Raw genomic sequence first — 26,077 nt, forward strand, 5'->3', positions numbered from 1 at the left:
GACTAAGGGGAGAGAAGTATGACCCACTTCTAGTGAGTTCAATTGCTCTGCTTCTGGCTACAGGACACCAGTAGCTCCTGAGGGTTTGATCGCTAGGTACGCTCAGATGCTCGCTCCCACAGCCAGCCGTCACCCCAATTACAGAGCCAGAAGTCAGAAGACAGGTGAGTAGAAGAAGAAAGAAGACTTCAGTGACGGCATTTCCCTGAGGTCCGTCCGCTGCGCGCCAAGCTCCCGCTCATACACACAGCACTACTGAGTGCAGGGCGCCCTGGGCAGCTTAAAATACCTCAGCAAAAGGTCTGGCAAGGGGATATTAGTGCCAGTCACTGTCCTACCCCCCAGCCAGTATATTCTGTATTATAAAAGAGCGGGACGGAAGCGCGCCATTAAGGGGGCGGAGCTACGTCCCCACAGCTCACTCGGCGCCATTTCCTCTCCGCTGGCTGCATAGGTGCTGGTCCTTCCTCACACTGCTGAACAAGTATCAGGGTGCAAAACGGGGGGGGGCAGGTTATTTGGTGCAATATTATATAATATAAAAAGCGCTACAGGTCTGGGGCATTTTAGTTAACGCTGCTGACCCATTGATTTGGCGCAGAGGTTTGAGCGGGCAAATTCCCTCTGTGTCTCTATGACAGGCTTCTCTGTGGATCTGTCCCCTATAAGCCCAGTGTGTCTGTGAGTGTGTATTACACGTGTGTCGGCATGTCTGAGGCTGAGTGCTCTTCACAAGAGGAGACTGTATTAGAGACGCAAAAAGCGGTGGGGGTGACCGTGTCGGCGCCGTTGACTCCTGATTGGGTAAATGTATTGAACTAGGTGATTCATAGCGCCCTACGTGCGCTCTCCACACCGTCATAAGGGGCTACGCCCCCTTAACCCTTGCACACCCTTGTGGCGTGCAATATTTTTATTATATGGCGTATTACATCCAGTCATAATTGTGTGAGTGGTTAAATATTGCACGAACAAAGGGTGTGCAATGGTTAAGGGGTGGAAGCCCCTTGCAATGGCGTAAACAGCGCACGCAGGGACTGGTGAATCACCTAGTAGGTGCTTTGGTTGGGGGAGTAGGGGGTGCGGGGAAGAGGCGGATGGGATCCTGGGGTGCCACGGGAGGGGCGGTTGCGGTGGTGCCACAGGTGGGGGAGGGTGCGTGGGTGCCACGGGTGGTGGTCCGGAGCCGCTGCGGGTGGGGGAGGAGCAGTTGCGGGCTTGCCCCCGGTGGGGGAGGGGCGGATGCGGTTGTGTGGCGGGAGGTACGGGTGCGGGGTCGCTGCAGGTGGGGGAGGGGGTCCGGAGCTATCGTGGGTGCTGGAGGGGGTGTGTGGGGGTGCCACGGATGGGGCCCGGAGGTACTGTGAGTGGGGGAGGGGCGGGTACTGCTTATCCTGCTTCTCCTGTCAGCAGCTAAGCTGCTGTCCTCCCTTTGGCAGTGGCTCTCCCAGAGACTCGCACAGCAGCCAGTCACTATTGTTCGCGCCGGTGTCCCAATGCACCGCATTACAGGGAAGAACATGTACGCAATAAACTACAGCTCCCAGCAGCCCTAAGGGGCGGAATGCTTCAGTGCTAAGGGCTGCTGGGAGCTGTAGCTTATTTAGTGCGTCTACTTCCCTATAATGCGGCGCGTTGGGACACTGGTGCTAACAATAGTGACTGGCTGAATCAAGGTAAAAGGTGAGGGTGCTGTGCAGTGTCAGTTGACACTGCACACAGGGCCTGCGCTAGCCGCTCAGCAAAGGGATGCAGTGCAGGGAGGCACCAGGAAGGAGAGACGTTCTCCCTGCTCTGCATCCCTGTACTGAGCTTCTGCTGCTATCCCTGCTGCTGCCGGCTGCTGTCACACATGCTGCGGAGCCGGAAGCACAAAACTTTTTCTCCCCCATGGCGCCTGCAGCACAAAACCTCCTCTTCCCCCTCCCCTCCCCTGTGTGACATTCAGTGGCCGGGAGGGAGGCAAAGTGGGCGGAGCTACACAGGACCATGCTGCAGCAGGAGGATGAGCTGCTACAGCTTCGGCCAGCCAGACTTCATTAGATAAGTGTCTGGAAAGCGAGTGTGTGTGTATATACAGTGTCTGTGTATACCAGGGCTGGCCAAACCGGTCCTCGAGATCTACCAACAGGTCATGTTTTCCAGGCCTCCTGGAGATCTGTAGAAATGTCAGTTAGGAATGAATGCAGCACATCTTAATTAGTAATTACTACACCTGTGCACCAGCTAGGAGGTCTGGAAAATGTGAACTGTTGGTAGATCTCGAGGACTGGTTTGGCCAGCTCTGGTGTATACTGTATATACTGTATGTGTGACTGTGTATGCGTGTAATGTATGTACAGTATGTATGTGTTTGTATATATATATATATATATCGTGTGTGTGTGTGTATGTGTGACTGCTGCATACTGTGTGTAAGCGTCACTGGTACAGGGGGGCGTTACGTGTGTAAGCGTCACTGGTACAGGGGGTGTTACGTGTGTAAGCGGCACTGGTACAGGGGGCGTTACATGTGTAAGCGTCACTGCTACAGGGGTCATTATGTGTGTAAGCGTCACTGCTACAAGGGGTGTTACTTGTGTAAGCGTCACTGGTACAGGGGGCGTTATGTGTGTAAGCGGCACTGGTACAGGGGGGGCGTTACGTGTGTAAGCGTCACTGCTACAGGGGTCATTATGTGTGTAAGCGTCACTGCTACAAGGGGTGTTACTTGTGTAAGCGTCACTGGTACAGGGGGGGCGTTACGTGTAAGCGTCACTGTTCCGGGGGCATTACATGTGTAAGTGTCTCTACTATAGGGGTCATTATGTGCGCTGTGTGTTTGTAAAGTATGCGAGGGTGCAAATTTATAGTTTGCAGGGGGGCGCCGAACACTCTAGCAACGGCCCTGACTGCACACCCACTGCACTGCACAACACTGTCACCTTTTACATTGATTCAGCATCCAGACATTACCCTCCGCGATATCACCCTCTCTATCCGCTACATTAACCATCTTGGGGCTTCCAGGCCGGCAAGCCAGGTGCTGTGTTGCGGACTCAGGGCCTCTGGGGATCTGGGCGTGGCTGTAGCGGGGAGGCACTTCTGTGACATCACACGCAGAGCAGGGTCTGGGGCTCAGAGAGTATGCGGCGCAGGGAGGCCTATGAAAGCCTTCCGCTGTGCCGCTTTCATACACATCTATGCCGGTGGCCGCAGCAGCTTTTGTTCCACCTGCGGCGCGGCTAGGGAGTGGGGATTGTTGATGCCGGAGGGGGCAGGTGGACTGGCAGCAAGACATTGGTGGTCATTCCGAGTTGATCGCTTGCAAGCAGTTTTTAGCAGCCGTGCAAACGCTATGCCGCCGCCCACTGGGAGTGTATTTTAGCTTAGCAGAAGTGCGAACAAAGGGATCGGAGAGCGGGTACAAAAAAATGTTGTGCAGTTTCAGAGTAGCTTCAGACCAACTTGGTGCTTGCGATCACTTCAGACCATTCAGTTCCTGATTTGACGTCACGAACACGCCCTGCGTTCGGCCAGCCACACCTGCGTTTTTCCGAACACTCCCTGAAAACGGTCAGTTGACACCCAGAAACACCCTCTTCTTGTCAATCACTCTGCGGCTGCCTGTGCGACTGAAAAGCATCGCTAGACCCTGTGTAAAACTACATCGTCCGTTGTAATAGTACGCCGCACGTGCGCATTGCGCTGCATACGCATGCTCAGAAGTGCTGAGTTTTTGCCTGATCGCTGCACAGCGAACGAATGCAGCTAGCGATCAACTTGGAATGACCCCCATAGGACGCTGCAGTAAAAGGATTGTTTTTTTCCCCTATCTACAGTGCAGAGATTTGCTGCAGATGCAGTGACATACCCTCCAGCTGCACCTTTTTCGCAGGTACAGTCCCTTTTTTTTATGGTCTGTACCATTTTTTGACTCTCCAAGCTTCCATTGAAAGTATAGGAAAAGGGGCGTGGTCACGCCGCTGTACCCATGACCACGCCCCCTTTTCGAATGTGTATCAATGTTTATGTGTAAATTGTTGGAGGGTATGATGCTGCAGATGCAGTGAGACTGGGTTGTGGGGCTGGAGCTGCAGCTCCATCAGTCCCATTGCTAATCCTGCTCTGTGAAAACACAGCAGACAAAGGGCAGAGCCTTCCATTGGATGTAACCTGTGTGGGAGGACGTTTCTCGCCCAATCAGCTGTGGACTGGGTGTGATAGACCTGCCACTAACCCAATGAAAGCTCCTAGCCACACCCAGCGTTAGAGACCCAGGCACAGAATCACAGGGCTATTATATAGGAGATGCTTTGAATGCTAATGTAGCTCGTATTAGTAAAAGATTGGACAAGTCTGAGTTTCAGACCCAAGCATGGAAGAAATCTATGTAAGATATGTTATTACAAGTTCAGGTCCCCTCGGGGTCACAGAAACGTACGTTTACCCAGTTGGCAGACACTGATACCGACACGGACACTGATTCCAGTGTCGATTATAGTGATTCCAGATTAGATCCAAAATTGGCAAAGAGCATTCAGTACATGATTGTGGCTATTAAAGAGGTATTGCATATTACTGAGGACCCTGCTGTTCCGGATAAAAGGGTCTGTATGTATAAGGAATAGAAACCTGAAAGAACGTTTCCTCCCTCTCATGAACTGAATACTTTATTTGATAAAGTCTGGGAAAGTCCTGACAGAAGATTTCAGATTCCCAAAAGGATTCCGGTAACTTATCCGTTTCCCACGGGGGATAGGGAAAAGTGCGAGTCACCCCCCATTGTGGACAAGGCCCTATCGCGTTTGTCTAAAAAGGTGGCTCTTCCGTCACCTGACACGGCAGTCCTTAAAGACCCTGCAGATCGTAAGCAGGAAGCTACGTTAAAATCCATTTATACGACCACAGGGACACTACTCAGACCAGTCATTGCCTCGGCGTGGGTGAGCAGTGCTATTGAAAAGTGGGCAGATAACTTGTCATCTGACATAGATACCCTAGCTAGGGATAACATCCTCTTGACGCTGGGTTATATCAAGGACGTGGCAGTTTACTTAAAGAAAGCTGCAAGGGATATTGGCCTTTTGGGATCAAAGGCCAATGCCATGGCTGTCTCAGCTAGACAAGCGTTGTGGATTCACCAATGGAATGCTGATGCTGATTCCAAGAAAAGTATGGAGTCTCTACCATATAAAGGTAAGGCCTTATTTGGGGACGGCCTTGATGATTTGGTATCTACAGCTTACCGCAGGTAAGTCATCCTTTTTGTCTTATGTTCCTCCACAACAAAAGAAAATGCACCACTATCAGATGCAGTCCTTTCGGCCCAATAAATACAGAAAGGTCCGAGGTTCTTCCTTCCCTGCTACTAGAGGAAGGGGAAGAGGTAAACGGTCACCAGCCTTGTCAGGCTCCCAGGAGCAGAAGTCCTCCCAGGTTTCTGCCAATTCCACCGCATGACGTAGGGGCTCCTATGCGGGAGTCCGCTCCGGTGGGGGGCGCGTCTCAAACTCTTCAGTCAGTTCTGGGTTCGTTCGGACCTGGACCCATGGGTTTTACAAATAATATCCCAAGGGTACAAACTGGAGTTTCAAGACGTCCCCCCTCACCGATTTTTCAAATCGGCCTTGCTAGTTTTTCTTCCGGACAGGGAGGTAATTTGCAACGCCATACAAAAGTTGTGTCAAAATCAGGTTGTCGTCAGGGTTCCCCGGTCACAACCGGGAGAAGGCTTTTATTCAAGTCTTTTTGTTGTTCCGAAGCCGCATGGCTCGGTCAGGCCAATCCTGAACCTGAAATCCCTCAATTTCTACCTAAAAAAATTCAAATTCAAAATGGAGTCTCTCCGAGCAGTGATCTCCAGTCTGGAAGAAGGGGATTTTATGTTGTCGGTGGACATAAAATATGCCTACTTACATATTCCCATTTATACTCCGCATCAGGCTTACCTGAGGTTTGCAATTCAGGTCTGTCCACGGCTCCGAGGATTTTCACCAAAGTAATGGCGGAAATGATGGTTCTCCTTCGCATGGGGTGCAGTCACGCAAGGGGTAAACTTTCAAGGAAGATGGTCAAGCCAGGAAACTTGTCTCCACATAAACGTTCTGGAGTTAAGGGCCATTTACAAAGGCCTTGTGCAGGCGGAACATCTTCTTCTCAATCTGCCCGTGCTGATCCAATCGGACAATGTGACAGCAGTAGCATACATAAACCGCCAAGGCGAAACAAAAAGCAGAGCGGCAATGGCAGACGTCACAAAGGTTCTCCGCTGGGCAGAGAAACATACAAGAGCGCTGTCAGTGATCTTCATTCCAGGGGTGGACAACTGGGAAGCAGACTTCCTCAGCCGACACGATCTCCATCCAGGAGAATGGAGCCTCCATCAAGAGGTCTTCACAGAAGTCACAAGTCGTTGGGGAATTCCTCACATAGACATGATGGCGTCGCGCCTCAACAAAAAGCTTCAGAGATATTGTTCCAGGTCCAGGGACCCCCAAGCAATAGCAGTGGATGCACTGGTGACACCATACGTGTTTCCGTCCGTGTATGTGTTCCCTCCACTTCCTCTCATTCCAAAAGTTCTAAAGATCATAAGAAGAACAAAGGTTCAAGCAATCCTCATTGTCCCAGACTGGCCAAGGAGGACTTGGTATCCAGATCTCTTCCTCTGCGCGAGGACCTGTTACAGCAGGGACCGTGCGTATACCAAGACTTATCGCGGCTACGTTTGATGGCATGGCGGTTGAGCGCCAGATCTTAGCACGGAAGGGTATTCCCAGTGAAGTCATTCCCACACTTATTCAGGCCAGAAAGGGAGTAACGTCTAAACATTACCATTTGGAGGAAGTATGTATCTTGGTGTGAATCCAAGAAGGCTCCTGCGGAAGAGTTTCAGCTAGGACATTTTCTCCATTTTCTACAAGCAGGTGTGGAGGCGGGCCTTAAGTTGGGCTCAATTAAGGTTCAAATTTCAGCCTTATCGGTTTTCTTTCAAAGGCAATTGGCCTCCCTTTCAGAAGTTCAGACTTTCGTGAAGGGTGTGTTGCACATCCAACCTCCATTTGTGCCCCCTGTGGCACCATGGGATCTTAACGTGGTGTTGCAGTCCCTTCAATCGCATTGGTTTGAGCCTTTACAGAAGGTAGAGTTGAAGTTTCTCACTTGGAAAGTGGTCATCCTGTTGGCTTTGGCGTCCGCAAGGCGCGTGTCTGAGTTAGCGGCCTTGTCTCACAAGAGCCCTTATTTAATCTTTCATGAAGATAGAGCAGAGTTGAAGACTCTGCAACAATTTCTGCTGAAGGTGGTTTCATCTTTCCACATGAACCAACCTATTGTGGTGCCAGTGGCTACTGACGCTTTCGTTGAGTCAAAATCTTTGGATGTGGTCAGAGCTCTGAAAATCTATGTCGCCAGAACGGCTCGGATTAGGAAAACCGAGGCTCTGTTTGTCCTGTATGCTCCCAACAAGATTGGGTGTCCTGCTTCCAAACAGACCATTGCATGCTGGATCTGTAACACGATTCAGCATGCTCATTCCACGGTCGGATTACCATTACAGGAATAGGTGAAGGCCCATTCTACTAAGAAGGTGGGCTCTTCTTGGGCGGCTGCCCAATGGGTCTCGGCATTGCAACTTTGCCGAGCTGCTACTTGGTCGGGTTCGAACACTTTTGCAAAGTTAACAAGTTTGATACCCTGGCCGATGACGACCTAAAGTTTGGTCGATCGGTGCTGCAGAGTCATCCGCAATCTCCCGCCCGTTCTAGAGCTTTGGTATAACCCCCATGGTTCTTTTGGTGTCCCCAGCATCCTCTAGGACGTATGAGAAAATAGGATTTTAATACCTACCGGTAAATCCTTTTCTCTTAGTCCGTAGAGGATGCTGGGCACCCGTCCCAGTACGTACTGTATCTGCAGTTATTAATTCTGGTTACACGCATGTTGTGTTATGTTTATAGTCAGCCTGTTGCTGACATTGGTTCATGCCGTTGGCTTGGGTTCTGTTGAACGCCACGTTGTGCGGCGTGTTTGTGGTGTGTGCTGGTATGAATATCACCTTAATTAACAATAAATCCTTTCCTCGAAATTTGTCCGTCTCCCTGGGCATAGTTCCTATAACTGGACTCTGGAGGAGGGGCATAGAGGGAGGAGCCAGGGCACACCCCTTTTTCAAAGTCTTAAAGTGCCCATGTCTCCTGCGGATCCCGTCTATACCCCATGGTTCTTTTGGTGTCCCCAGCATCCTCTACGGACTAAGAGAAAAGGATTTACCAGTAGGTATTAAAATCCTATTATTTCCACTAAATTGTCCAGCAATGAGAAAGAGACGCAGTACTTAAGACAATCGATGACTGAGTTTATGAACAGAGACTCAGTACCCAAACCAGCTTCTCAGTCCCCTGCCATTTGTCCGCAAAAACGTCCTTTGGCCAATATCCTGCAGTTTGACTCTGATGATGAGGGGTCAGACATGGAGGAGGGGGAGGTGGATGCAGAGGTGGGGGAGGCTACTCTGTCACAGGGAATAGAGACTCTCATAGAAGCTATTAGAGACATTCTGAATATCCATGATAAGGTAACAGAGGAGACTGAGGAATCTTATTTTAATGTAAAAAAGAAATCCTCAGCCACTTTTCCTGTGTCAAAGGAACTAAATACCCTGTTTGAAGAACCGTGGGTTAATCATGATAGGAAATTTCAAATCCCTAAAAGGTTGATATCATCTTTTCCCTTTCCTCCTAAGGATAGAAAAAAATGGGAAAATCCACCGGTGCATCAGTATCCAGGCTGTCACGGAAAATTGTATTGCCTGTCCCTGGTGCAGCCTCCCTAAAAGACACGGCTGATCGTAGAATTGAGAATACACTCAAATCTTTGTATACAGCTGCTGTAGTGGCGCAGAGACCCACTATAGCATGGGGTGGATTACTAAGGCCATCGCAAAATGGTCGGGCAACCTAATTGAGGGGTTAGGTACCTTGCCTTAGGGGGAAATTATTTTACTCCTGCAACATATACAGGGCTCTGCAAATTTTATGGTGGAAGCCATAAAAGAAATAGGCTTGCTTAATGCACGCACCACTGCTATGGCAGTGTCAGCACGCAGAGGCTTATGGCTACACCAGTGGACTGTCGACTCGGACTCCAGGAAAGCCGTGGAAGGCCTACCCTTCACAGGAGAGGCCTTATTTGGAGATGAACTAGACAAATGGATCTTCAAAGCTACTGCGGGTAAATCCACATATCTTTCTTCTGCAGCCCCCCCAGCCAAGAAGGCTTACTCAGAACCTAATCTACAGTCCTTTCGGACTGTCCAGTTCAAGGGCAAAACCAGAGGTTCTTCTACAGCCACTAGCAGTGGGAGAAAAAGAAAGCTCTTGTGTGGGCGCACTCTTAGGAAAAGAAAAGAAGAAAAAGAAGAAAATTCTTCAATTGGAAAAGATTATGTTAAAACATGAGTTTATTAATTAATTAGTTAAGAACAAATATCCTTCTACGATCCTAAAGAAAAATGCACAGAAATGCAAAAAAGTTTTTAAAAATTATGTTAAAGTGTTCTGGTCTGTAAATCATGAAGGAAAGATTTAGAAAGGTTGCAGACACTAAATAGTCTGACACCCGTTTCTCCTGACCAGTACAGATAGTCTGTATTAATGGGACCCACGGAGGAGGTCAGTGTACATATTTTGTCATAGAAAGACTAATTACATTGGGTCAATACTATACACTTTGTTAGTTACCCGTGAAATCATATGGCATAAATTCAGATTGGATGTCTAGCTGTGCTCATGAAAAATAGGTCCTCATAAAGAAGGATATAGAAAAGAAAAAAGCTGAAATGAGTATAAATAGTGGTGATACTGCTGTTGGTGTCCACCCTTCAGAGGAAGGGGAATAGTTCCTGTCCTACAACACCGGGTATTCCCAGGGAGTCTCCTCTCGTGGTACTGACCCAGCCCAGCGCTGTTTAGCTTCCAAGATCGGACGAGATCGGGCACAAGCAGCGTGGTATGATAGTAGGAGGGATATCTACCAATGAGAGTGCACCTATATATGAAAATATAGAATGATAGAAATATAGAACAAGTAGTACGTGGATCTACTTTCCACGTTAGGCAGGGTAGAATGACTGTCACACCGTGGCGCCGTGTACCCTGGATCGGGGATGAGAGTCCACTAGACAATAGTCAGTTGGGAAACCGAAAGGAGAAGTATAGAGATAAAGTTAAATGACCATTCAATATTTGGGGAACAAATATCCAATGACGGGGGAAAAAAATCAAAATAAGTTTCAAAAACAAGAGACAAACTGACTATACAATCTTTGCATACAGTCAATCTAAATATGTGACAAAAAATGATAACCCTTGCATAGTTGTAAGTGAAGATGGGTGCATCTGATAAGAAATACTGTGTAAAAGCTGATATGAATAAAATTCAGGGAGTAGGTGATCACAGATAGCTGAATAAGCACTTATAATGAGGTATATTGCTTAAAGCCGATATGATCCTGTAGTATCAAGGGATAAGGATCACCCTCTAGTCACCCAAACAAATGAACTGGGTTAAACACAAGGAGTCATTATTTTTGTGTGTATATAAATACCTCCTGAGAAATATATCAATCATGCAGCAACAGTGGGTGCCTATAATAAAGATTTACCACAATGATAGCTTGTGTTAGAAATAGGAACCTATGTACACATCAAGTCAAAATACAATGATTATTAATGTTGGCAAAAAAGCCAAAGTACTCAAATAATCAGATGCAGCAGGTAGATGGTAACCAGAGAAGCCTCCATACGCAGGTCCCGCTGTGGAGTCCGTAGAAAACGCGTTTCGCCCGCGGGCTTGTTCACTTCCGGGATCTCACAGCATCTTGTACATACAGGGTTTAAAAAGCCCTGTAGGTATGTGTAGCAGCCAATCAGTTTTAGAATCCATTGATCACGTGGGCGGGAATAGGGAGACTGACAGCACCAGTATCCAACGAATACGTGGTATAACTGAGTGAAGGAGATGCGCCTGTAGGGTGGGCGGGTTACGGAGCGTGATGACGCTCCGGGGGATGAGTGCCTTTTCTGAGTTTCTCTTGGTGCTACTGGATTTTGTTCTGTCCAAAAATTACTTCGTCTTTCAGGACCACTTCTTTTTACAAATAAGAGGAACAGCAATGGGCGCAGCCTGCGCCCCCACCTACGCCAATTTATTTTTAGGATGGTGGGAACACTTTCAGGTTTTTTGTACAAGCAATGAGAAGTATACTAACCATGTGGTATTATGGTTACGATACATCGATGATGTTTTCATCATCTGGAATGGAGAAAGGGATCTGCTAATGGAATTTATCGGATTACTTAATAACAACCACTTGAACATCAAGCTGACTCACACAGTCAGCGCAGAGAGGGTTCCTTTCCTTGACCTTAATGTGTACAGATCACACACAGGCTTCTTAGAAACAGAGCTGTATCGGAAGGAGACTGCTACCAACAGTCTCCTTTTTCAAACGAGCTCGCACTTTCCCCCCACCATTGAAAATATACCCAAAGGGGAATACCTCAGACTCAGACGCAATTGTTCTGAGGATCATATTTTCAAAAGTAAGAGTTGGGAACTTACCAATCGCCTTTTGGCCAGGGGTTATAGCAAACGGTCACTAAAACGAGCTTACCAGGCCACTACATTGGTGAAGAGGGAACGTCTGATTTTTGGGACTAACAAAAAAATTCCAGACAAAGAGGATACTATTAGATTTATAGGCACTTTTTGTCCCGAATGGAAAATGCTGAAAGAGGCCATCACTAAACATCTCCCCATACTTCAAATGGACCCTGTTCTGTCTCCCATTGTTGGCCCCACAGTACAGATGAGCTGGCGAAGATCCAGGAACATCAAGGACCAGTTGGTTCAGAGCCATCTACTAACATCAACACGTAAGAAACCAGCCACACCGGGTTCCTTCCCCTGTGGCCAATGTAAGGCTTGTACACACATACTACAAACCAATATGGTTACTGATAAGTATGGACAAACAACAAAGATACGGCACTTCTTCAACTGCAATACCCAAGCAATAATTTATTGCATTACTTGCAGTTGCAATATTAAATATGTTGGTATGACCTCTCGCAAATTAAAAGAAAGGACCCTGGAACATTTGGGGAACATTCGGAACGCGTCTAAAGACCTGACACGTATGAAACAACTTACCACAGTTGCCAAACACTTTCACCTTCAGCACAAGGGCTCTACCAAAGAATTAAAAGTCTTTGGCCTAGACCGCATCCACCTGGGCATACGTGGAGGTGATCTGACTAAAGAACTATCTAAGAAAGAGAGCGAATGGATTTTTCGGCTCGGGAGTCTTCGACCTGACGGACTTAATGAAAACATCAACTACGGTGTCTTTTTATAATTCACAACACATACAATTATACTCATCCTTTTAGCTTTTATTTTAATGGTTATTTTTAAATCCAATACTTTTTAATTAGTGTCGTTTTACTAGTCCTTTCCATCAACTATGTCACTAATTTTCCATTTCTTCCCTCCCCCATCTATGCCATATGCTTTCCCATTCCCACTTTAATCAGCATCGTCCTTACTTGTCCTTTCTATCAATTATGCCAACAATCTTTCCATTTCTTCCCTCCCCCACTCATGCCACATGTCTTCCCATTCCCACTTTCCTATCCATCACAACGCTTAAAACCTCTCCCCTTCCTTTTCGTTTTTCCGTCATCCAACTTATCATATCTCCCATTTCACTAACCCCCATCATCCCTTTGCTATCCCCATTGGCATTCACTGTAATCCTAACTTACACCCGTGTTCTCACCCACACCTTCTCCATTTCGGTTAATTTTTCCTTTACTGTCAAAAATTTTCGCCTAGCACCTCCTCGGTTTTAGTTTACCCATGCTGCACCTTGATAATGTTTCTATTTTTCCATTCCTCATCTCAAACCCCACGTCTCACCTCACCACAGTTATAATCCCTTTATTCATTCATTCATAATTTCCCTTATCACTGTTCCTTCCTCCTTTTATAGCCACCCACTCCAACATTTTTACCAGTGTCCATCAATACACAAGTAAGGCAACAATACAATAACCAGCCCCCCCTCCCACCTTTTTCACTAGTAGCATTTTTATTCCTTACAATAACATTTTACAGCCGCTGACACCCCCAGCATCTCCTTTAGCACCTCACCATAGTCACTCAAATTCCTCTGTTTCACCCTCTCATTATATCAATTCACCTTATATTCTATTTTAATACTTTAATTTATAATCTTTTATATATTTATATATTTATTTATTCGTCACCTAAGTCACTTCCACACCTTCTTTTTTAAAACCATCACACTCACACTAGGCTAATAATACGGGAATTTTTACCATTGCACAATATCCCAATTTCTCTTTTCCCCAACTGTCCTATATATCTCTCTAAAGACAGCGTCATTCCCCGTCCATGTTACCTAAGGTGTATTATACACATATTTCCCAGGATGCCCTGCAAATACCTATTACTCAGGGGTCCCATCTTTTTGCCCCTCCTGCTTTTTTGCTTTTTTGTATTTCGCTGCATTGACGCACTGCTTACATGCCCCCACAGGCTGTTATTAAACAGCTATTTATATCTACATGCTGTACTGCATAGATCTGGCATTCCCTTTTTCAACATGGCGCCACATTATCTCTTTAGCTGAAGCGCCGTCCCCAGTCTATGCTGAGAGTACACACCCCCGGAGCGTCATCACGCTCCATAATCCGCCCACTCTACAGGCGCATTTAGACCTGGCATTCCCTTCTTCAACATGGCGCCACATTATCTCTTTAGCTGAAACGCCGTCCCCAGCCTATGCAGAGAGCACATACCCCAGGAGCGTCATCACGCTCCGTAACCCGCCCACCCTACAGGCGCATCTCCTTCACTCAGTTATACCACGTATTCGTTGGATACTGGTGCTGTCAGTCTCCCTATTCCCGCCCACGTGATCAATGGATTCTAAAACTGATTGGCTGCTACACATACCTACAGGGCTTTTTAAACCCTGTATGTACAAGATGCTGTGAGATCCCGGAAGTGAACAAGCCCGCGGGCGAAACGCGTTTTCTACGGACTCCACAGCGGGACCTGCGTATGGAGGCTTCTCTGGTTACCATCTACCTGCTGCATCTGATTTTTTGAGTACTTTGGCTTTTTTGCCAACATTAATAATCATTGTATTTTGACTTGATGTGTACATAGGTTCCTATTTCTAACACAAGCTATCATTGTGGTAAATCTTTATTATAGGCACCCACTGTTGCTGCATGATTGATATATTTCTCAGGAGGTATTTATATACACACAAAAATAATAACTCCTTGTGTTTAACCCAGTTCATTTGTTTGGGTGACTAGAGGGTGATTCTTATCCCTTGATACTACAGGATCATATCGGCTTTAAGCAATATACCTCATTATAAGTGCTTATTCAGCTATCTGTGATCACCTACTCCCTGAATTTCATTCATATCAGCTTTTACACAGTATTTCTTATCAGATGCACCCATCTTCACTTACAACTATGCAAGGGTTATCATTTTTTGTCACATATTTAGATTGACTGTATGCAAAGATTGTATAGTCAGTTTGTCTCTTGTTTGTGAAACTTATTTTGATTTTTTTTCCCCGTCATTGGATATTTGTTCCCCAAATATTGAATGGTCATTTAACTTTATCTCTATACTTCTCCTTTCGGTTTCCCAACTGACTATTGTCTAGTGGACTCTCATCCCCGATCCAGGGTACACGGCGCCACGGTGTGACAGTCATTCTACCCTGCCTAACGTGGAAAGTAGATCCACGTACTACTTGTTCTATATTTCTATCATTCTATATTTTCATATATAGGTGCACTCTCATTGGTAGATATCCCTCCTACTATCATACCACGCTGCTTGTGCCCGATCTCGTCCGATCTTGGAAGCTAAACAGCGCTGGGCTGGGTCAGTACCACGAGAGGAGACTCCCTGGGAATACCCGGTGTTGTAGGACAGGAACTATTCCCCTTCCTCTGAAGGGTGGACACCAACAGCAGTATCACCACTATTTATACTCATTTCAGCCTTTTTCTTTTCTATATCCTTCTTTATGAGGACCTATTTTTCATGAGCACAGCTAGACATCCAATCTGAATTTATGCCATATGATTTCACGGGTAACTAACAAAGTGTATAGTATTGACCCAATGTAATTAGTCTTTCTATGACAAAATATGTACACTGACCTCCTCCGTGGGTCCCATTAATACAGATTATCTGTACTGGTCAGGAGAAACGGGTGTCAGACTATTTAGTGTCTGCAACCTTTCTAAATCTTTCCTTCATGATTTACAGACCAGAACACTTTAACATAATTTTTAAAAACTTTTTTGCATTTTCTGTGCATTTTTCTTTAGGATCGTAGAAGGATATTTGTTCTTAACTAATTAATTAATAAACTCATGTTTTAACATAATCTTTTCCAATTGAAGAATTTTCTTCTTTTTCTTCTTTTCTTTTCCTAAGAGTGCGCCCACACAAGAGCTTTCTTTTTCTCCCACTGCTAGTACTTGTACTCCCTGGCTCTGGGCGCACCACCAAACAAGGACTATTACTGAAAGATCGTATCTCTCTTTCCCTTAGTTCAATTGTCCGCCTTTGGTTTTTTCAATAATCTCAATAATATCAATAACTGATTACATTCCAGTGCCCAGTCGCTCCCTCTTTTTGTTCTTCTACAGCCACCAGAAGCACAAGAGGTAAACCATGAAAACAGCAGGTTGACAGGAACAGAACTCAAGTTCTGCTTCCTCATAGCCTTCAGCATAACGGTGGACCGCGATGCCTGGAAGACAGGCAGGTGGGAGCCCGACTAAAATTTTTCATTCACATCTGGACAACATCATACCAGGATCCCTGGGTCATAGATCTTATTTCCCAGGGCTACAGACTGGAGTTTCATGGGGGACCAACCTCACAGATTCTTCAAGTAGGCTTACCAGTTTCACAGGAAGCAAGTATAACCTTACAGGACGCCATTCAAAAACTGGTACAGACTCAGGTCATTGTTCCAGTTCCACCTCATCTACAAAACAGGGGATATTATTCCAACCTGTTTGTAGTACCGAAACTGGACGGTTCGGTAAGGCTGATTTTGAACCTCAAGTCATTGAACCCGTACTTTCGAGTGTTCAAATTCAAGATGGAGTCTCTGAGAGCGGTGATCTCAGGTCTGGAGGAGGGGGAATTCTTAGTGTCTCTGGATACCAATGATGCGTACCTTCACATTTCCGATCTGGCCGCCTCATCAGGCTTATCTATGGTTTGCACTGCAGGACTGCCACTACCAGTTCCAGGCCCTGCCATTTGGTCTTTCCACGGCACTGAGAGTGTTCACCAAGGTGATGGCAGAGATGATGTTTCTACTCCGCAAACAGGGAGTGAACATAATTTCCTACCTGGATGATCTTCTGATAAAAGCACCGTCCAGGGAGCAGTTGATGGACAGTATTCGCCTCTCGACCACACTGCTCCTGTATCACGGGTGGATTCTGAACTTACCAAAATCTCACCTGGAACTGACGCAGAGACTTTCCTTTCTGGAAATGATACTGGACATGGAATCTCAAAGAGTGTTCCTTCCTGTGGAGAAGGCTACGGAAATCCAGTCGATGGTTTGGGCTGTCCTGAAGCCAACCCAGATCTCGATGCATCTGTGCATTCGTCTTCTGGGGGAAATGGTGGCCTGTTACAAGGCGCTTCAGTACGGAAGATTTCATGTGAGGCCCTTCCAGCTAGATCCATTGAACAAATGGTGCAGATCACATCTTCACATGCACCAGAGGATCCACCTGTCACCAAGATCCAGGATCTACCTTCTGTGGTGGCTACAGACTTCTCACCTCGTCAAGGGTCAAGAATTGGATTCTGCTAACCACGGACGCAAGCAGAAATTGGGGAGCAGTCACCCAGGGGTGCAGTTTCAAGGAAAATGGTCCAGTCAGGAAGTCGTCCTTCCAATAAACATCCTGGAACTCATGGCTATCTACTACGCCCTTCTGCAGGCCTCATCCCTGCTTCGGAATCAGGCCATTCAAGTCCAGTCAGACAATGTAACGGCGGTAATGCACATAAATCAACATGGGCGGAACAAAAAGCAGAACAGCAATGTCAGAGGTGTAAAAAATTCTCCTCTGGGCGGAAAAACACACCGTGGCTTTGTCGGCGGTCTTCATTCCGGGAGTAGATAACTGGGAAGCAGACTTCCTCAGCATACATGACCTGCACCCGGGGGAGTGGAGTCTTCATCCGGAAGTGTTCAGGTGGTTGACAAGTCTGTGGGGATATCCACAAATCGACATGATGGCCTCTCGTCTCAACAAGAAGCTCAAGCGGTATTGTTCCAGGTCGAGAGACACACAAGCAGTGGCGGTAGACGCTCTGACAACTCCGTGGGTCTACCAGATGGTGTACATGTTACCTCCACTTCCTCTGATCCCAAGAATTCTAAAAAGAATAAGAAGGGAAAAGGTTCAAGCAATACTCAATACTCCAGACTGGCCAAGAAGGGCCTGGTACGCGGACCTTCTGGAGATGCCCTTCGAAGATCCGCGGCCTCTGCCTCTTCTCGAGGATCTTCTGCAACAGGGCCCATTCGTCTATCAAGACTTAATGCGGATACGTTTAACGGCATGGAGGTTGAACGGCTGATCCTAGCCAGGAGAGGGATTCCTGACAAGGTCATCCCGACTATAATCCAAGTCAGGAAAGGGGTAACATCTAAACATTACCACCTTATATGGAAGAAGTATGTTTCTTGGTGTTAGAACAGACAATATTCTGCGGTGGAATTTCATCTGAGACATCTCCTGCTTTGTCTGCAGTCGGGAGTGGATGTGGGCCTACGCCTAGGTTCCATTAAAGTCCAGATTTCAGTTTTGTCTATTTTCTTTCAGAAACTATTTGTTATGTTCAACGTACTTGGAACCCAAGAGATTGGTTGGCAATAGAAGAGTTCCGAGTACAGATACGTGAAGCTGCGGTAGAACTGAGATATGCAGTTACCCCTAATAAAAAATCCCTGACTCCGTTGTCCTTCCCAGTGGTCGATTAACGCCTGCAAGACTATGGTTTCTTGTGCCCACGGCAGCCGCATTTGAATGGGCGAATTAGGTCCGCCCAGACTCTGATGCCCCCCGGTCTTAATAGGTGACAAGGCGTTAACCGAGACAGAGAGCTCAAGGGGAAAACTAACTAAGACAGACACGACAATGAAGGAGAAGACTATAGAAAATGAATAACTAGTTTGTGTGGCGCGGCTGCCAAGAAAAACAGCAGCCACAAGTAACGCTGCCCAAGTGCCGAATATGAACCTGTCGTAGTACGGCAAGGACAACAGATGCGGAAAGCTCCGCAGAAAAAACACAATGACAAGAGAATAAGGAGAATGCGGCTACAGCCGTAAGGTGCGGCAGAGCCGCTACTCACAACACCGGGAAAGGTGCACGCAGGAAGCAATCAGGATCCCAAGGCTGAAGATTCAAGATCACTCGGCTGCAGGAATTGGTCCCCAGGACCAGACCCAGGAAAACAGGACACAGGATGCTGGAACGTACAGGCTGTAAGCAGGAACACCCCAGAGGCAGGTACAGGCTCCACAGGAAGCTATCACCGGTGAGGCTGCACCGTCCTGGCTCCCATAAAAAGGTCCTACTGACCAATCATGGGAGAGCCAGTCAGGCCAGCCCCCTGGACCCTAATAGCCCCAGCTGTAGCATGGCTGCTTAGTAACAGCCAAGACCGAAGTGCAGAGCGGCCGTCTGGCGTCCCAGGTTGCTAGGCAACCGGCCGGAGACGGACGCTCAGCGGCGGAAGTGATGCGCCGGCCCCGCTGCCTAGCAATGGCCGGGAGCCGGCGCGTCCCACTACACCCACCACCGTTAACACAATTTGCTTCTCTCCCTGAGGTCCAGACGTTCTTGAAAGGTGTTCTGCACATCCAGCCTCCCTTTGTGCCTCCCACAGCATTGGGATCTCAATTTGGTGCTGCAGTTCCTCCAATCGGACTGGTTTGAACCGTTACAGGAGGTTGACGTAAAGTACCTTATCTCTTGGAGACAGTCACACTATTGGCTTTGGCCTCAGCATGACGTGTCTGAACTAGGGGCATTGTCTCACAAGAGTCCCTACTTAATTTTCCATGAGAACAGAGCTGAACTCAGAACTCGTCAGCAATTTCTTCCTAAGGTGGTGTCCGCTTTTCACATCAACCAACCTATTGTGGTTCCAGCTGTGACGGACACCTCTGCTACTTCAAAGTATTTGGAAGTTGTGAGGGATTTGAAGGTGTATTTAAAAAGAACAGCTCGTTACAGAAAATCCGACTCGCTGTTCGTGCTCTATGATCCCAAAAAAATTGGGTGTTCCGCTTCAAAGCAGTCTATTGCATGCTGGGTCAAGCTCACGATCCAGCATGCTTTTTCCACAGCAGGATTGCCGGTTCCAAAAGTCCCACTCTACTAGGTTGGTGGGTTCTTCTTGGGCAGCTGCCCGGGGTGTCTCGGCTTTACAGCTCAGCTGAACAGCTACTTGGTCAGGTTCGAACATGTTTGCAAAGTTCTACAAGTTTGATACTTTGGCCTCTGAGGACCTTCAGTTTGGTCAATCAGTTCTGCAGGAACCTCAGTACTCTCCCACTCGGTTTGGGAGCTTTGGTACTTTCCCATGGTACTAAGAGAAAATAGGATTTTAATTACCTACCTGTAAATCCTTTTCGCGTAGTCCGTAGAGCAGAGATTTTCAACCTTTTACAACTCGCGGCACACTGAACAAGATTTAAATATTGCCAAGGCACACTCAAATATAATGGTGATGCATGGTGCAGTTGCGTGTCCTAGGATGTCATGTCGCAGCTTCTCCATAGGTCACGTCTGAGCCACGTCTGAGAAGGCCAGAAGAGCCCAACACTGCCTGGGCCCAAAATTAGAACTGGCTCTGCAACCACTAAACCCACCAGTATTGATCGTTCCAGGGCCTTAGTAGCGGCAAAACACTGACGGGCCTGGCTCTGCTTCTATGGCGGCACACCTGGAGACTGCTCAGGGCACACTAGTGTGCCACGGCACAGTGGTTGAAAAACACTGCCGTAGAGGATACTGGGCACCCACCCAGTGGTTTGTTTTTCCTGCACTATTACTTGCTTAAGTATTCTGGTTTGTTCAGCCGTTGCTGTTCATGTTTCAAGTTTGGTTAGCATGGCTTTCCTATAGTTCTGTGTGTGCTGGTTCGGAATCTCACCACTTTTATTATCTATCCTTCTCTCATAGTATGTCCGTCTCCTCGGGCACAGTTTCCTAGACTGAGTCTGTAGGAGGTGCATAGAGGGAGGAGCCAGCGCACACCATCAAATTCTTAAAGTGCCCAAGGCTCCTAGTGGACCCATCTATACCCCATGGTACTAAATGGATTCCCAGTATCCTCTACGGACTACGAGAAAAGGATTTACTGGTACATAATTAAAATCCTATTTTTTCCGGCCGCTGAAGAATGCCCTACACGTCGATGGCACACACATCTATGAAGAGAATTATGAAAAAAGGGGGAAGAGATAAAACAGGGATAGAAAGAGACCCTGCCGGGTTTGAGCATTATGGGGAGAATATCCCAGGGTGTGAGAATCAAATCAGAAAGTGAGAGATTTTAGGAGATATCTCCTGTTTTTTTTTTTTTTTTTAAGTGGCAATCATTTACATGGCAAAATCAACCTGGTTTTGCCATGTAAATGATTGCCACTTTAAAAAAAAACAGGAGAACTCTCACAAAATCTCTCACATTACATTCCCTCCATATTTGAATATTGTGACACACTTTTTATTATATTTATATTTATTTGTTTTAATAAATTGTTATGCTTTATAACAAACTGTGCACTTTTAATAGCTTTATATTGTCTGATAGCAAGTGCTGTTTTTAGTTTACCTATTCCAGGGAATTGACAAATGCCTTACCGGCTGCTACTGACAGCACACCCTTATTTTTTTGTTTGAGCACTATGGGGGTAATTCAGATCTGATTGCTACAGTGTGCGATCAAATCCGAACTGCGCATGCAATTCGCCGGCACGTCGCACAACAGCATCGGGCATCGGTGCCTAGTGACAGGATGGCGCGAAAAATACGAATGCACGGATGTTCGCAAGAAGATTGTCAGGAAGAGGCCGTTTGTGGGTGGCAACTGACCGTTTTACAGGAGTGTCCGGAAAAACGCAGGCGGGATCAGGCGTTTTCAGGGAGGGTGTCTGACGTCAGCTCCAGCGCCGATCAGCAGGAAACAATCGCAGTCCAGCGTAAGTCATGGGCTGCGCAGAGACTCCACAAACTGATGTTTGTGCAGTTCTGCTACAAAAGCGAACGCACACCTGCACAGACCTTATACCCTTCTGTAGGCGGTGACTCTCTGATCGCAGAGCAGCAAGAAATGCAGCCCTGCGATAAGCTCTGAATCACCCCCTATGTGCATACACAGATGGCCTATGCGCATGCACTATACTCAGTAACCCATCACTGCCAGCATTAGGCTGCCAAGAACACAACAGCGGATGTAACAGAGGGGGACACCGCTGGACCTCACTGAACAGATCTGTGATGATATATGCCAGCGGTATATTCATATGTATCACAGCAACACTAATAAAATCTGCCACCGGCAATTAGTAATATGGAGCCCTTATTGTTGTAACATTTATAAATGATAGTATTGGATAAAAACAAAATTGCTTAAGCCAGAGGTTCTTAAATGTGGTCCTCAAGGCACTGCAACGGTCCAGGTTTTAGGTATAGCCATGGCTCAGCACACACTGTTAAATCAAATTGACTGAGGTGCTAATTAAGTCACCTATGGCCAAGCATGGTTATACTTAAAACCTGGACCGTTGGGGTGCCTTGAGGGCCGCGTTTGAGAAACTCTGGCTTAAGCGCTTGTGGCTGGTAAGTAGCTCCTTAGGATTTAATTAGGAATATATAGGGGCTGATTCAGGGGGGACTCACTCGATATCCCATCTGTCGGGATCCCGGCGCTCTGCATACCAGTGCCGGATTCCCAAACGCCAGGATACCAACAACTATTCTCCCTCTTGGGGTGTCCACGACACCCCTGGAGGGAGAATAAATAGCGTGCACCGTGCCAGCAAGGGGATCTTTTTGGATCCCGGCGTCGGTATATAATAGCACACCCGATTCAGAGGTGTACACAACAGCTGTGTAAAATTTTGCTAAAGCCAGAGGAGTTGTCATAAGTAAAAAGGCGCCCACTGCAGGCTTCTGTGATCCGCAGCTGCATCCGAGGACACATCGGCTCATCTGTATGACCATTGGACATCTGAGTTACCCTCAAGCTGCTAATGATGTCTGTTGGAATCACAATGCTGGGGCCAGTGAAGCTGCGTCTGAGGACACAGCCACTGGCTTTGGCACTCCCAGAAAATGGGGCAACATGACCCAGTTTTCTGGTACGCTGCCCGTTGCTGCTCCTAAACAGCAGCATTTCATTCATGCTGCAGTGTTTGGGGCACTGCGAGCAACATCACGGCCCTCATTCCGAGATGATCGCACCAAGCAACTTTTTGCTGCTGGTGCGATCAACTAATCTCCGCCTATGGGGGAGTGTATTTTAGCACAGCAGGGCTGTGGACGCTTGTGCAGCCCTGCTATGCTAAAAAAGTTTCCTGCAAAACAAGACCAGCCCCAGACTTACTTACCCTGTGCGACGGATCCAGCGATGATGGGCACGACTTTGACGTCAGACATCTGCCTTCTGTTCGCCTGGACACGCCTGCGTTTTCCTTACCACTTCCCGAAAACGTCTCCAAACGGTGAGTTGCCGCGTCGGAACGCCTTCCTGCAGTCAATTTTCTTGCGGTCGCCGCTGCGACCACTTTCTCCGTAGTCAGTGTCGTTGCCCGGCCCGCACGTGCGCATTATGGCCCCCGCGCGTGTGCAGTTGTGACCCGGTCGCAGCTGTGCGAACGAAAGCACGCTGCGATTGGGTCGGAATTACCCCCTATGTCTCCAGTTCTGCACATGTGCAGTGTGACTCATGCACTGTGCATCTCCTGTGCATGTGCAGATCCAGAACTACATGGAAATTGAAAAAAATTGACATAGTATCCACCTCTGAATAAGTTTCATGGGCCCTCATTCCGAGTTGTTCGCTCGCTAGCTGCTTTTAGCAGCATTGCACACGCTAGGCTGCCGCCCTCTGGGAGTGTATCTTAGCTTAGCAGAATTGCGAACGAAAGATTAGCAGAATTGCGAATAGAAAATTCTTAGCAGTTTCTGAGTAGCTCCAGACCTACTCACAGATTGCGATCACCTCATTCCGTTTAGTTCCTGGTTTGACGTCACAAACACGCCCTGCGTTCGGCCAGCCACTCCCCCGTTTCTCCAGACACTCCCGCGTTTTTCCCTGAAACGCCTGCGTTTTTTAGCACACTCCCGGAAAACGCTGAGTTACCTCCCAGAAACGCCCCTTTTCTGTCAATCATTCACCAATCAGCAGAGCGACTGAAAAGCGCCGCAGAATCCACAGCAAATCTGCTAAGTTTTTAGTTAAATAACTAAGCGCATGCGCCCTGCGTGCCTTGCGCATGCGCAATTAGCAACAAATCGCAGCATAGCGAAAATCGGCAACGATCGAACAACTCGGAATGACCCCCATAGTCTCATCCAAACGGCACTTGCCCAGATGCACTGTCCCTTCTGAGAGGGATCTAACCGGTATTGTGACCGCCGAAATTCCATCCGCCGGGATAACATACCAATCCCTCGGTTAGACACTGGTGAAATAGGTCTTCCAATTATTTATAGAACATCTCCACTGACTCAGGGATGCTACATATTTATTACTATTATTTATTTATTACATTGTTGCTCATTACTGCAAAGCATGTCTTCCAACTGTTTCATCTTAGACAGCACAATTGGCTTATGGGTCCTACACATTAGGCGCTTACACTGAACGATATGAACGTTCTCATTCATTAATGAATGAGAACTCGTTCATATCATTCAACGATGAACGATGCGCGGCCCCACGCTCGTTTGTTAGTGCTGGGTCGCTTATGCATGCAGGCGAATATGGACAATCTCGTCCATATTAGCACGCAGTGCTATGAAGCCGGGTGATGGGGGGATGAAGAAACTTCACTCCCCCCGTCACCTCCCCCCCACCGCCGGGTCGGCCGTATCCGCCATTGGGCAGCTCGGTGGCGGATTGCCGAGTGTGTGGGTGGCATTAGTTGTTAGCATTGCTGCCTCACTACACTAGGGTCACAATGTTCAATTCCAGCCATGGTAAATCTGTGTGGAGTTTGCATATTCTCCCAGTGTTTGCGTGGTTTTCCTCCAGGTTTTCCAGTTTCCTCCCACACTTCAAAAAACATATTGGTACTGTAGGTTAATTTGCTGCTGACAAAAAAAAAAATCCCTAGTGTGTATGTATCCATGTGAATATAAAATGTAAGCTTCACTGAGGCAAGAATTGACATGAATGATATAGATACTGTATTCTCTAAAGCGCTGCAGAATATGTGTGCACTATATTAAAAATGGTTAATAAATGTATATCTCCTGAAAATGACAGACATTATGGATGTTTTGTTTACATTCTGCCAAATACACCATCATTTCTGCTGTTCATCCTGACTTTGGATTGATTGATTTATTAACAGTTTAAAACATTTTTGTAGTTCCATAGAAATGGTAATAGGGTTAGGGGTCTGTGCTTTCTCTTCACCAGAGAGGAGATGGAGAAAAGCTGGAAGTCATAGTACATGCATGATGCATAAATGATACAGTTAGAGAATAATAGTACACGAGTTCATAGGTTGTCAGTTTTACAATAATTCAGAATGCAATATGAAATTACACCAGTAGGTGGTGGTGTTGCTTCACATATAAGATTGATATCTGTGAAAAGGTTCCCCAGTGCTGTAGAATGATATCAGACAGTAGGCAGAAGACAAAGGGTCCCGAGTCAGAGTTGCACAAGACTTGCCTACTCTCCTGGAATGGCCGGGATGCTGCTGAATCTCCGGTGGTGATCCTAGCCATGTGAAATAGTATTCCAGTCCCACCACAAGTAAAGTGAGCAGTCCAGATGGTTGATGATGTGATTAACATCATCATAGCTCCGACCCTGCTTTATAATGCCCCAGATCCCCCCCCCCCATGATGCACCACACCCCCACTGTTATTTCTAGCACTGTGTATGCTCCGTAGCCAAGTATATGGAACTTGAAGCAACAACCTGTGCTTCATAGCGGTACGAAGATCAGCTGCATCTCCACTCGCAGCTGAGTGGGTGTAACTGGGCAGCATTCACAAGCATAAGTGTCCAGAGGGCAAGTCCTTGGCTTGAAGACAGAATTATGGACGAAGAGCCGTACTTTTTCCAAGCTCAAAATGTGACACTATCAGCTGCCGACTTGTGTGTTGTTCTGAATCAGCCCAAGAATGTGTCATTTACAAAGGACAGCATGCTAGCTCAAATGCAGATTATGCAGCAGCAAATGGCATATAGAGCACTGTAGACACCATAAACTCTTTCTTAGACTTACCCATACAACCTGTTCCTGACGCATCACACCCCCTCCCCGCCAACTAAACCAAGCCACACACCCTGCATCTGCTGTTTCTGACGCATCACACCCCCTCCCCGCCCACTATACCAAGCCACAGACCCTGCATCTCTCGTTCCTGACGCATCCCACCCCACCCACTATACCAAGACACACACCCCGCATCTCCCGTTCATGATGTGTCACACCCGCTCCACGCCCACTATAACAAGCCACACCCCGCAATTCCCATTCCTGATATGTCACACCCACTCCCTGCCCACTCTACCAATCTACACACCCCACATCTCCTGTTGCTGTGCCGACCTGGCTACCCCAACCGACATTGCATCACACAAAGAGGGTAATTCAGAGCTGATCGCAGCAGCAAATTTGTTAGCAGTTGGGCAAAACCATGTGCACTGCAGGGGGGGCAGATATAACAT

At 47.2% G+C, this 26,077-nt stretch overlaps 1 protein-coding gene and 2 pseudogenes across 1 annotated transcript in view; 1 reads left to right on the top strand and 2 right to left on the bottom strand.

Moving 5' to 3' along the window:
* CYLD (CYLD lysine 63 deubiquitinase) overlaps positions 1–25,713 on the bottom strand; it is a 328,802-nt gene extending 303,089 nt beyond the window's left edge. Inside the window, exon 1 of the mRNA XM_063945313.1 lies at positions 25,632–25,713. The gene's annotated coding sequence lies outside the window, so the exon portion shown is untranslated. The remainder of the gene's footprint in view (positions 1–25,631) is intronic.
* LOC134970419 (5S ribosomal RNA) lies at positions 9,886–10,004 on the bottom strand (annotated as a pseudogene).
* Positions 14,914–15,032, top strand: LOC134970420 (5S ribosomal RNA; annotated as a pseudogene).
* Positions 25,714–26,077: the final 364 nt, after the last annotated feature.

This window comes from Pseudophryne corroboree, chromosome 11 (genome assembly GCF_028390025.1).
Source record: "Pseudophryne corroboree isolate aPseCor3 chromosome 11, aPseCor3.hap2, whole genome shotgun sequence".
NCBI lineage: Eukaryota > Metazoa > Chordata > Amphibia > Anura > Myobatrachidae > Pseudophryne > Pseudophryne corroboree.